Source organism: Phoxinus phoxinus (genome assembly GCF_949152265.1).
Source record: "Phoxinus phoxinus genome assembly, chromosome: 1".
Lineage (NCBI taxonomy): Eukaryota > Metazoa > Chordata > Actinopteri > Cypriniformes > Leuciscidae > Phoxinus > Phoxinus phoxinus.
The window spans coordinates 50119781-50133966 of record NC_136876.1 but is presented as its reverse complement, the minus strand read 5'-3'; the positions used below and the strand labels follow the sequence as shown (position 1 = coordinate 50133966).

The 14186-nt window shown below is 41.9% G+C and overlaps 1 protein-coding gene across 3 annotated transcripts in view; it reads left to right on the top strand.

Annotated features, from left to right (window-relative positions):
- The window catches only part of LOC307003518 (uncharacterized protein), a 100571-nt gene that overhangs the window by 7273 nt on the left and 79112 nt on the right, over positions 1–14186 (top strand). The gene's annotated exons all lie outside the window — the stretch shown is intronic.

The window sequence follows — 14186 nt, the reverse complement described above, 5'->3', positions numbered from 1 at the left end:
AACAAATTATGCCAAATACAAGTCTTTTTTTATTAAAGTGCAAAGAGGTTCATGTAAGAACAAAGTGCTTCTGCAACATAAAAAAATAAATCTCTGTATACAAAATAATAATTTAACTGTAAAATAAAGGAAGAAATATACCATATTGCCTTTTCATTCAAAAATATAACAACTCAACTTGAGGTAGGCAGTGCATACAGGAACAAAGTGCAGGGATAAAAAAAAAAAAATCCCTGGTAACATAAATAATAATAATTTAAATGTAAAATAAAATAAATACATATTGCCTTTTCATTCAAAAATAAAACAACTCAACTCAACCTCATCTTTGCATTAACTGTTGTAGCTATCAACAAATAGCCAAAAAACAAAAGTTTGTGTAACTCTTTTACATTTTAATATTTTGAGCAAGGAATACCAATCTGTCTACTGTGTCAGGATTCAGTGCAGCCCTTTGACAAGTAACTATATTTCCACTGCAGCTGAAGATCCTTTCAGACGCACTGCTAGTGGCAGGCACACAGAGGTACTTTTTTGCTAGGGTGCTCAGTCAATGGACTGTGAATGAAGAAGAGTAAGGGGTTGCATCTTGGACAAAGAAGCTGGCTAGTGTTTTTTTTTTCTTTTTAGCAATGGGGGGCACAGGATCTGCTATGGCACTCACTTGTGCGGACTGAGGCACAGCTTTGTCAACACCTGCAGAGCTCTCCTGATCACCCAGCAAACTCTGTGCTTCGCAGATGACCCTCTCTTTCAATGCAACCAGTTTCCCACTGCTGACATATTTCCCCTGAAACCGTGGGTCTATAAAGGAAGCAATGTCCAGCAAGTCACTGGTAGAGGGCTCTGAATACTTCTCATTTAAGTAAGTCAGGATGGTGTGTTTGATGGACTTTGTTAGCTCACTGTCACCACAAGGAGCAAGGAGGCTGCTGTTAAAAAGCTGGAGCACAGGTCTTACATAGGAGAGTGTCACATACTCCTCGCCTGACAAAGCGTCAGTGAAGTCATGCAGGGGCTTCAGTGCTCTTTGGATGGCCTCTAGCACCTCTATGTCTTGCCAGGTAAGAACCAGAGGTCTTGTTTTCTTGTCAGCAGACAGGACTCTGGTAAGAGCCCTTTCCTGCTCAAGGACGCGTTCTATCATTTGTAGACGTGATCCCCACCGTGTGGTTGACTTCGTACTGAGCTGATGAGCTGGTAAATTCATCTGTGCCTGCACTTCGGCCAGCTCCCTCCGCTTTTTCCAGCTGTAGGAGAATGCGCTCACAGTTTTCTTGCAGAGAGAAATGGCCCGTGTGATACGAGGGTCTTGCATTCCATGACCTGTAACACAGTAAAAGCAAAAATTAAATAAATTGTTTTTAAATGTAGTTTAATAGCTCAAGACATTAATTATATCTTAATTTTGTGACTGAATAAGTATAGTTTCTTTTTAATTTGTAATAAAGTTATTATTTTGACATTTACCTTTTTAATTATTCTGCAATACACTGTTTTTTTTTTAAAGACCAGATTATTTGCCGCACTCCCTTCCACCCAACCAAACATTTCACACCCAGGCAGTCCCAAGCAGACTAACCTACACTGAAAAAAATGATTCACTGATTTTAATAAAAACATTATGATAAGTGATTGCACACAATTAATTTTGGCTTAATTTAAACAAATGTTATAAGTTGAACTTTTAAACGTTAACGTAATGCATTTGTTAAAATGTAGCTTAAATCAATTGTGCAATCACTTACCATAAAGAAATTGATTTAAAAAAAAATTCCGGTGTACATGTGTGCACACACACACACACACACACACATACGCCCATGTAAGACCAGGTATATTCCACTCACCAATCGCCAAATGTAGTCTGTGACCAAAACATTGCATCCTCTGCCAGTTGTTGTTTTGGACTGCGCAGACGTTTTTTTATATTTGCTTCGTTGTCAGTGGGCCACGGGTCCATTTGGATTTAACATCCAGGTGGTTGTTACGTCTCTGAGGGCCTCTGCGATATTTTCCCCCGTGTGATCTTGTGGGAAATATGTGGTTTGAAGGCATGCACTTTTAATCTTCCAGTCCAAAATATAATGTATGGTGACGCACATGTAAGGCTCGCATGTCCTGCTGCTCCACATGTCTGTAGTCAGGGCATAGTCAGTAACCTTCTCTAATTCGGAAGCAAGACGCTCTCTCTCCGTAGTGTACAGACGCGGGAGTTCTTGTCTCGCAAAGTAATGCCGACTAGGTAAACTGTATCTTGGATCAAGTGTTTTTAGCATGCGTATAAAGCCACGTTGTTCAACGATGGAAATGGGTGCCATGTCCACCGCTATATGAAATGCCACAGACTTTGTGATGCTACACCACCTAGCGCTCTTTCTTTCATATTCTACACTCCGCGTTAAAGCATTGTGTAGTGTTATCTGTGTAGTGTGTGGAGTGTTGCCAGAGCTAGTGGGTTTAGTGGCCGGGATCCTTAATCTGTTGCACTCCTCGTATGCGAGCTTGTGTCTTGTCTGTAAATGGTGAAAAAGGTTTGTGGTGCTAGAAGCTTTGGTTGGAACCAACTTTCGGCATTCACGGCAGTAGACATCTGTCTGCTGTTCGTCCGACGCCTTAAAACCGAAGTATCTCCATATAATGGAGCCAGTTGTCCTTTTTTTTGAGACGAGTTCTGAATCTGTAGCCTCCGGGCTGGTTGTGGGCGCCGCCATGTTAAATCAAATGAGACAACACGCGAGGGGAGGGGGAACAAAAGCAAGGGAGCGGGGGGCGAGCGGGAGCGAGCGAGCACAGCACAGAGAATGCAAACAAGCAAAGTGGCGTAATCAAAATTAAATATAAACATTATATCGATATATACGATATGTCAAAATACATATCGAGTTTAAAAAATATCTCGATACATCGTAAATATCAAGATATCGCCCACCCCTAATACCAATACATAATTAAAATGTAAGTACTTTGAAAAAGAGAGTATATAAATTGAGTGACTATAGTGTATTTAATCTTCAAAAAACACAGCTCATTAATTCCTACCGGGACGAAACAAGTGATTGGCTTGCGCGACTGTCACTCTCGGTCGCCATGACTATTGCCGCTATTACTGGCTCTGCCCACGTGCGCGCAGTCGCGCACCCGTGTTTAGGTGGGAGTGAATGGAATTAATGAGCTGTGTTTATTGAAGATTAAATACACTAGAGTCACTCAGTTTTTTATACTCTATTTCAGAGTACTTGCATTTTAATTATGTAATGGTATATAAAGACAGTTTAAACAAATTTGAATACATTTTTTTAGACAATTCTGACCTACCCTACCTTTAATCAAAGATCGATTAATTGTCGATAATACATTTAATCGATACAACTTCTCGATCATCATTAAGCAGGTCATCTCAACCGCGAAACAAAGTGAGTGCGTTTTGTTTGGGACCATTTTACACCTTTATTATAACTAAGTTTGCGTGTTCATTCGCAGCCTTTTGTTTTGTGCAAATGTAAGTTGTAATATTGTTTATTTTGTGTATGCCGATCTATATCTGATTTATCTTATATTGGATGCATCCCTTGAATGAACGCTGTAGTGCGCGTGATCAGCTTCAGCACGCGCGGCTCAAACGGCACTGCACGACTAATAATGACTATTGGGAGGACTGTCATATTACATAACATTGTAAAGAGAACAATATTGTAATAAAACATTGTGCATTATTTGAGTTTAGTTGCCGTGTCGCGTTGCTCCAGGAAGAGCGCGTCCACAACATGATCATTCTGAATGAATGGCACGTAACTTAGTTCAAGTTCACTTGTGCATTCGCGTCATTTTGTGCAGAAATAATTTGTAATATTATGTTTATTTTGTATATATCTGATGAATCTTATATAGGATGCGTTTCTTTGAGTTAAATAACGCGCTAGCAAACTAAGTGCTAGCCTATTCATTCAGCGCGCGCAGCTCAAGCAGAAATGCACGACTAATAATAACAATGAATAATTTGGGACTGTCATATTACATAACATGAGAACACTATTGTATTGAATAGTTGTGAATGCATTGGGTTTAGTTGCCGTGTTCAGTGCGGTGTTCAGGGAGAGCACGTCCACAGTCACACACTGCATCTGAGGCGGTGGACGCTGGTGACGCGTTGTATTACTAGTAGTAATTATATTTGATTATTAAATAATTAATTTAATTAAATGATCAATCACATCGAAACATTTTACAATCCTACTAGACCTTTATTTAGATTAAAAAACATTCTCATTCATTTGGTGAGGAACATCGCATGTTGAGCAGGATTTGCAGAGCCTGTCTCGCTGTTGGCCATCACTGCAGCAGACGCATGTGCAGTATTAAGGCTAACGATTAATCGATTAATTGATCGCTAATTTAAACGATCATGGGAATTTGTGAAAATTGACATCCCTACTTGTAATTCGTTATCCATGTTGCAGTCACTAACGTTACGTAGTCCAGGCTGTTTTTGTATGTTTTCTTCCTGGGGACGGGTCATGTGATGGGTGGCTGACGAATCAGGGAAGGATACGCCACGACTGATGACACCCAATCATAGAGCCGAGCGTGAGCCTCTGCGTCATCGTTTCTAAAGTCCCCCGTTTTGACCGTCTTCACTAAAACGCCCTCCGGAGTTTCAAAACGCAAAACGGGGTTGGCAGCGTTTCTAAACTTCTCCGTTTTAGGTCTGCGTTTTTGCCGTTGTAGTCTGGACGGGAGGTGCAAATGTAGCAAAAGGTCTCCGTTTCTAAACGAAAACGCAGTAGTGTGGATGGGGCCTAAAAGTGATCGAGGATTGATTATTTCAGCGAACTTGATGAACTCGTGATATCTTCTTCAGGGCGTAAAAGGAAAATTAAAGCTGAAACTTTTTCACACAACCTTGCTAAAGCAGCGCGTTACAGTGGTGAGGGAAAAGCTCCTGGTAGTGTGTGTTAAATCACAAAAACAAAGCATGTCAGGCGTCTATGTCAGCTGAGGAGATTACCTGAGTGTTTTATTATATATATCATAGCAATTACTTGGTTTTGTTTAATCTGCTTTGGCTAAAAAATATTAACTTTTAATATATATAAAAAACATTCTTTCAATGAACTTTAATTTTGTAAGTTACCTGTATTTATTTTGAGTTATTATTGCTTAAAACAACCCACCTGCAGTTTGATTGATATCTGGAATGCAGAGTTTCTGGTTTTGCAAATAAACTCTTCAAATTTAAGTTCAATTTACACTATTTTACATTAATACATAGATGTAATGCTCAGTTTGTTATAGTTTAGAAATGTTCCTTTTTATGTGAAGAGGGTTTATATAATGTTTCTAATGATAGAATTATCGATTTATCGACTTGCTGCAGTGACAAAAGAATGGAAGTAAATTAATGACAAAAGTTTTTTTGAAACAAAAAGCCTGTTGAATTGCACTACAATTGCATTTACCATGCTTGCATTTTAATGCATTGTAATTTTAGGACTTGCATTTTTTATTGGCTCAAATTCAACATGGTTGTATATTTAAGCTGTGAATATTTCAATTCAAAACATTTCAAACACATTTTCATTATTAAAAATTCAATAATCCATATTCACCTTTCATATTTCACTTCAAAAATATTCAAACTGTTTAAAAATACAACCTATAATATTCAACAGGCAATTTTCGGTCCATTTTATTTCGCTTTACAAATTCGCTTCCACAAATTCAGTGGTTCAAATTCGACAGTAAATTCAACATTGACATCCAAGAACTGCAGGAAAAGCAGTAGATTACCAAGCACAATCTCCATCTTCTGTTAGTCTACTCTATATCACCAGCAGGGGGTGCAAGCACGTGTTGTTGACGAAGATTAGAGTTAGAGCAAGCCATTTATTCATTCATAAAAACTAATTTATAGAAATGTAAGAGTATTTGTGATTATTATGAGGGCTGTTTTTGATCTCATTGAAAATGTGTTTGAAATGTTTTGAATTGAAATAGACACAGCTTAAATATGCAACCATGTTGAATTTGAGCCAATAAAAAATGCAAGTCCTAAAATTACAATGCATTAAAATGCTAGCTTGGTAAATGCAATGAATATGTTTTTCAAGTAGTGCAATTCAACAGGCTTTTTGTTTCAAAAACATTTGTCATTAATTTACTTCCATACAAAAGCTTGCATTAAATTGTGCTGGATAATGACATTATTGTCTTTGACAATCTGCTTTATAGGTGAATTGAATTTATTTCAGAATTGATGATCTCTGGAACATTGACACTTATTGAACTGAAGTGAATCCACATTGAACTGACTTGTTGAGCTGAATAACTTCTGTTGATCTGCTTATTCTTTTGCTGAATTGAGTTCTTCATAACTGATGAACTTTGCACTGCTATTGAACTGAACTGATGAGTAAATGTGACTCAAATAATAAACCCACTAATCTCAGAAACCATTGAACAGCAGTGTTTCCGCTACATTCATTCTGCCGTGGTGGGCCGCCACACCAAAAATCCTCCCGCCACGGCTGCAGCTTCTCAGTGAGGTCCGATAATTGTGCATACTATTGTGTTATTGTTAAGCCCCACTAAAAGGCATAAAAAACATTGTAAAGCACCATAAAGTTTTCATGCACTATATTCCAAGACTTCTAAAGTCATTCGATAGCATAATGTGAGGTAAAAATTAATATTTAAGTCGTTAAGTTAAAGTTAATGGAAACTCATCTCTCCTGTCATTCTCCATTCACAATTCAAACAACGCGTCGCATTCAGTTACAAATAATACGATGACACTCTCTCTAAGATCAATGTTCACATTATTATTATACTTTATTTGTAGATAATGGTCTATGGTTTGCATAAAATGACTTTATCTTACTGGAGTTTATTGCGTTAGTTCTGTTAGATTACAGCACTGGAGTAGAGAGCACTGTAATACTCGGATTTGCGGGTCTTTAGGAATTCGTGCTTACCGAGTATTATGCGTGGGTTCTTGGCTGTTTCCTGGATCTGTCGTGGTCACTGGATAGAGGAGTCAGAACCAATCTTCTGTGCTCAAAACTCAGTGTTTATTTCAACATATCTCTTAACTATCACTCTACACCGTTCCACCCAATTACATCGTGCACTTCTCCATTCATATTTCCTCTCTCTCATTACTCCTCCCCCTTCTCACCTTTTTCTTTTCTTTACGATATCTCGCGTACCATCTAACTTTATTTAAAGCTTCCCATTTCAATTCTTACATAATACTCCATTTCCTATAAGAAATGTCCTCATTTCTATGTATGTCGACACAAAACCCCATAAGAGAACGTGATATAACAGTGTATATCATGAAACATACACATAATTATTATTATTATTATTTTTCACTGCTGTATAACCATAAAATACTCGTTATACTATGCCCACTGTATAATGATAGAACCAAGTCACATCAGAACCTCAAAGTACACCATTTAGTACAATTGAAAGTCTTTCAAGTAAGCCGGCATTCGACGCAACCTTAGACGTTCGTGTGGTGTGGAGGACTGCGTGACAGGGGACACTGGGGAACCAGCGGGTACTCCCACTACAATCGAAGTTGGCATTTGGGAGGGATGTACCAAGGAAGGTGCGGGGCAACTGTCTCTAGCATTGTCCTTTGAAACATCAGGTAAGGGGCCGTACTGCGGCAAAGGTTGGTGTGCTGCTGGCAAACGTGGCCTGGGGGGTCCAGCGGGAGGTCCTGGGGCCATTGGTGTAACATGAGGTGGAAGGAGACCTGATAGTGTGTTCAGAGTGTTTGGTCTGGCGGTTAACTGAGGCGAGGGGGGTGCGTGTGTTTGTGAGTGCTCAGTAATGTATGGCTTCATGCGGTTATAGTGAATGATTTTGGTCTTGGCGTGTGGTTTGGAAGTATCACGAACAGCAAAATCCACAGGGGTAAGACTACCAAGAGGTGCTATTGAATGTAAAACCTCATAAGGACCCACCCAGCGAGGACGTAGTTTGTTATGCTTGTTGGCTGGGTCATCAAGGAGTACCAAGTCGCCCACCTTGTATGGACTGTACTTCACATGACAATCATAATAATGTCGTTGTTGTCCTTGCGCTTTGTCCCGGAAGGCAGTTGCTGACTGATAAGCAGAGGATAATCTGTGTCGTAGTGAACTAGCAAACGCTGCAGGTGTACCCGATGTGGCTGAAGTGACAGAGGTACCGTCCTGAAATAGCACGTCCAAGGGAACGCGGGCCTCACGTCCATGCGCTAAGAAGAATGGCGTGAACCCGGTACTGGTATGATTGATGGTGTTGTAAGCTAATGCGACATGTGGGAGGTGTTCGTCCCATTCTCTACCAGACTCAAAGAGATATTTGGCAAGCTCGTCTTTTAAGGTGCGATTGAAACGCTCCACAGCGCCGTCGCATTGGGCGTGGTAGGGAGATGTGCGGAGCTTTTTAATGCCCAATAACTTACAGAGATTTTGAATGAGGTCAGATTCAAATTGTCTGCCTTGGTCGGAGTGCAAAGCATCTGGAACCCCATGTTGCGGTATATAATGATCAAAAATGCAACCTGCCACAGAGATAGCTGTCTGATCCTTCAAAGGATACAGATTTACAAATTTTGTGTACAGGTCCATCATCACTAAAACATAACGGTTGCCTTTAGTCGACGGAGGCAGCTCGGTTATGTCCACGGCGACGATTTCGAATGGTCGATCAGGAGAAATGGAAATGAGCGGAGCTTGTGGTCGGGGCACAGGCGAACGTCGTGACTGACAGGCCGCGCATCGAGAACAATGTTTAGAAATGTCTGCAGACATGTAGGGCCAATAAAAGAGCCGCCTAGCCCTATTCAGGGTTTTAGCATGTCCATAGTGGCCAACTGAAGGATCGCCATGCACATGGGTCAGTATGTCTGGAACCAAGGACGTTGGAATGATAATTTGGAGGACGTCGTCTGCAGGAGATTCGCGCGACAGTCTACACAAGACATTTTCATGTATAGTTAACCGACTGAATTGTGACCACAATTTCCTAATGTAAGGTGACGCGTTTCGAAGCCTCCACAAGGGGGGCTTATGACCCGTTTCTACCCATGAGAGAACAGTGGCCAAGTCAGAGTCAGACCGTTGTCGTTCTGCTGCTTTCCAGTCGCTTTGAATTTGAATTAGGTTTGCTGTGACATAATTTGAAACAGGCGTGACTACGAGAGAATTGACATCCATTTTTGGTGTTTGCAGAGGTGTCGACACAGGATTTGACTGAGGCTCGAACAATGTGGTCTGTGTGGAGACCGAACACTTGGAGGACTCCTGTTCGTAGCCATTATCTTGTTGAACAACCTCACCCCGTGGCCGTCGAGACATAGCGTCTGCGTTCAAGTGTTTGGCACCTTCGCGGTGGCGCACGCACCAGTCATAAAGGTCTAATTCGACTGCCCAACGTGCGCGTCTACCCGTTGGATCGTGGTCCAAAGGGAGCTTTTTTAGTCCGACCAACGGCTTGTGGTCCGTGACTATAGTAAATGGGTGGCACGCAAGGTAGTGGCGGAAATGGCGCACTGACCACACAATGGCGAATAGTTCTCGATCAAAAGTGGACCATTTCCTTTCTGATGCAGACAGCACATGGCTGGCGTATGCAATAACATGCTCCTTGCCATCCACGTGCTGTGAGAGGACAGAGCCAACTGAATACAGGGACGCGTCTGTGTAAAGTAGGAAGGGTATCGAAAGGTTCGGAAACGCCATAATAGGCAGCGACGTCAATGCTTCCTTTAAGACGCGAAACGATTCATCCGCCTGAACTGACCAAGTGAACGCAACACCCTTGTGTGTTAACCGGTGTAAGGGCTCTGCTGTATGAGCGAAGTTTTTGATAAACCTTCGGTAATACGAACATAATCCTAAGAAAGCCCTGACATGTGTGGCGGACGATGGAATTGGCCACTTCTTAACTTTCTCGATGTTTGATGGGTCAGGCTCAACTCCGGCGCTGGAGACACGATGGCCCAAAAACGTAACGAGGAGCATGCCAGATGGCACTTAGATGGCTTGAGTTTAAGTCGGACGGAACGGAAGCGTCCAAAGACGTCGCGCAAGTGTTTCAGATGTTGTGCGAAGTCTGCGCTGTAAACGATTATGTCGTCTAAATAAATCAAGCAAATGCTCCAATGAAGACCACGGAGCACCAACTCCATTAAACTCCATTGGCGCTGCGTCTCCTGTGTTAATGCTGTGTGTGACTAAATCGGTCCGTCCGTAATCGTGTGGATGTGAACTAAAAATGTCAGCAAATTCTGTTAGCAAATCCTTAAGCAACGACTGCTGGTCTGCATCTAAGCAGGTGTCTGCTAAAAGCGTGTCCTGAACAGTACGTGGTTTGTCAGTGGAGGTGGTTACTAATGAGACTAGTACGTATTCATCCTGTGTTTTTCCTGTTATGGAGAAAAACTGGCCCACGGGGCATCCCGCCTCTAAAGAGACCGGTTGGCTGGTCGGATTAACGACTCTAACGATGCCTATACTGTTTTGAATCAACGTTAGAGTGCGCGCAATGCCTAAAGACACAGCCTGGGGAGACTGAGGCTCTACAATACCTACATATGAGTCTGTGAATGGGTTTGCGACAGCACCGTCTTTAATAGAAACTGAGATAGTCGTTTCTGACATTGGCGACACCGTTACTTGTGCGATAGTGATGGCTGCGCCCTGTACTGGAATGAATGACTGTGGCGGTGAGAGAAATACTGTGGTGTCATACAATCGTAGCTGTTTATGTGGTATATCGACCGTAACTGCATGTTTGACCATGAGATGGGTTGCTGTTCGTGTTATGTGAAAAATGTGAGAAAATGTGGCATCCCCAATATGCACAAGGGCTGTTACAGAGCCCAGTATGTCTAATGGTTGTCCTGTGACTGAGGAGGCCAACACGAATGACTTATTAATATGTTGAGATGCCAAGGCTGGGATCGACCTACGACAGTCGTCCGTAATGAGGGATAAACCCGAACCGGTATCGACTAGAGCGTAGATTTCGGTGCCAGCCAGCGTAACTTGAATGAATGGTGTAGGTGCCCGCATGTATAGTGCATATCATCAGAGTGGACCATAGAGTGTGCTGGAGCTGACATTTGGTCCCCAATGACAGCTTCTACTCGTTTCCCTGATGTGGCGAAGGAGGGGCAGTATCTCTTTTGACTTGAGAAAAATGTACATGGCGGGTAGGGGATGTGTGAGAGTGTGGTGGCTGTTTGTAATGCGGAGCTGGTGATGGTGAGCGGTGGGTGCGATAAGTAGACTGCCTGTAATGTGAGTTTGGTGAGGGCGAGCGAGTGGCGTGTGGTCTGTCCTCATAGACCAAATGGGGTCGACGTTCTCTCGAGGGGGAACGGTCTGGTCTAGGGTGTGTATAATTGTGTCTATGGGGGCTATGTTGATCAGGATGTGAATGATATGGTGTGTGTGACTCACAACAGAGGGGAGGGGGAGAATAGCTGCGATGGCTCTGATGATGGGGGTCCTCATAAGATGTAGTATGATCATGAGAAGAGGTGCGAGGAGCTGTAGTCATCATGAGGTTGTTGTCGTCGTTCTCTCTGTAGGTGCTGTGACGGGCAGCGGCAGTCCTGACGACGATGGTGATGGTCATCCCACTCAGGCTGGCGAGTCCGTGTTGTTAGGTTGTAGTCAACAGCTGTGCAGGCGTGTGTAGTTTCTGTCACCTTGTGCTGAAGGTTGGCGATCTGTTGTGAGAGTACGTCCAGGCGGTCTTCAGTCCGACGCTCGTGAGACTGGCGTAAAGTATGCAGGTCCATCCGGAGGTCAGCGATGGCAGACGCCAGATCTGTGATGGGCATTGGCGTCGCTGTGGCAGATAAAGGCTGCTGATGCATAGTCGCTGGCATAATAGCCGTTGGATTGGCTATGCTGATGGCCAACTGTGCACGTTCACATTGACTGGCAATTTTTAAAGCATTTTCCAAGGTCACTGCTCCATGCTCATGTATTTTTAATTGAAGTGCAGGATCTAAGCCAGTAAGAAATCGACGAAAAATTTCACAATTTCGAGCTGTGACATCATACTGAGGAAAAGCTTCCGTCACTAAGCTGGTGAGCTCAGCTGCATAAACTTCGAGAGGCTCCAGAGGCTTGCGGAGACGGGCATTCAAATATGTTTGGAATGTGGCCAAAAACGTGGTACGTCCAAAAACGGCACCTAAACTGGCCTTGGTCAGATCATAGTCTGCTTTAACAGCAGGGGAGAGAGACTGCCAATATGCAAATGCGGGTCCCGTGAGTTTAGCAGGGAGAAGTTTAGCTTTATCTGGTGGTGTAGCAGAGACATTAAGTGCAACTTCAAATCTCTGTATCCAGGAGCCGAATGGTTCAGCATTATCGCCCGAAAAGGGAGCAGGAAGATCAATTCTGAAGGGCACATGTGAATTTGTACCAGCCATCACGTTATGCGGTTGCGGCTGCTCCACGATATCATGCTCACCATCCGACATTTTGTGTGCGAGCAACGGCGAGAGGAGGAAAAAAAAATGGCACGTAATCCGAACTTGCAAAAATATAGCACGTAAAATATTATGAGCAATATTAACGTGCCTGCAGGTTGATGTGGAGATTTTACGTTGTTCAGAGTCAAACAGCAAATGTCCATAAAAGATAAAAATAGCCTACCAGCGCTGCCACCAGTGTAATACTCGGATTTGCGGGTCTTTAGGAATTCGTGCTTACCGAGTATTATGCGTGGGTTCTTGGCTATTTCCTGGATCTGTCGTGGTCACTGGATAGAGGAGTCAGAACAAATCTTCTGTGCTCAAAACTCAGTGTTTATTTCAACATATCTCTTAACTATCACTCTACATCGTTCCACCCGATTACATCGTGCACTTCTCCATTCATATTTCCTCTCTCTCATTACTCCTCCCCCTTCTCACCTTTTTCTTTTGCTTACACTCGCGATATCTCGCGTACCATCTAACTTTATTTAAAGCTTCCCATTTCAATTCTTACAGCACTATGAATTGTTCTTCATGCGCACTGTAACTGAAATTTAAAACTGTTAAAAGAAAAGGCTCAATAAACTGTTGCATAGATATAATACAGTAAGCATCAAATACTGTATCTCTTCGCTTTGTCCTTTTAACCTTTCAATACGAAGCGCTGCACGCTGTGACTTCGAGTTGCTTCAAGTGCATCATTCGGCGCACGGGATGCGCATAAACGTTTTGCCGCTGTAAATTGGAACCTTTCATATTATAACTAGAAAAAGCCTTGAAAAGGTGAAGGCCCTATTGTTTTCCTTCGGATTATTTTAGTATTATTATTATTATTTGAATTTTTTTAATGTAAAGCACTGTGTGACCCTTCCTTGTCTGTGAAAGGTGCTATAAATAAACGTTACTTACAATAAGTAGTTGCCACTCCTAAAAACCAATTCAGAGGTTCTCAAACTTCTCAGACCAAGTACCTTCTAGCAAATCCAAACATGTTCAATGTTATTTCAGGATAGAGCAAATATAAATCTTGATCCATCCCTCTTTTTCGTTGCAAAGTTTTTATTTTATTTTAAGAAAATAGGTATTTTTGTGGTAATGAACATTATCCCACAAATGTCGATTGAGCTTCACTTTTACTGAACCCGCAATATTCCTTTGCCGTGAGCAACATGCGCATTTATATATATATATATATATATATATATATATATTTTGCAATATAAACTGTTTAAAAGCAGCTTAACAGATAATGTCTGTCTCCTATTTGCACAAAACCACATAGCTATTTTGATTCATGTCAGCATTCTTTGGTTCAGATGAATGATGTTGCCTCAGGAATCCTCTGGAAGACACACACATTTAAGTGTTAATAAAAAATAATGTATGAAGCTCGAATAAAAGTTTTTTTGTTGTTTAAAAGCAAATGGTCTGTTTTTTCTTTTGATATATTGCATGCTCAGATATTCACACAACAAAATATTCTGGGGGCCATGACATTTTTGTGAAAATGATCAAAAACACTAGGCTGGCTCCGCCCTACTACGTACTTCCGCTCAATTTTCATTTTCCTTCAGTATTAGGTCTGGGATTGTGGTATATTCTTGGGTTTTCTCCGATAATTTTTTTGCAGGTCCAATCAGCGAACAGAGGGAGTGGCTGAGAACGATGATGTTGAGGTTGTGCG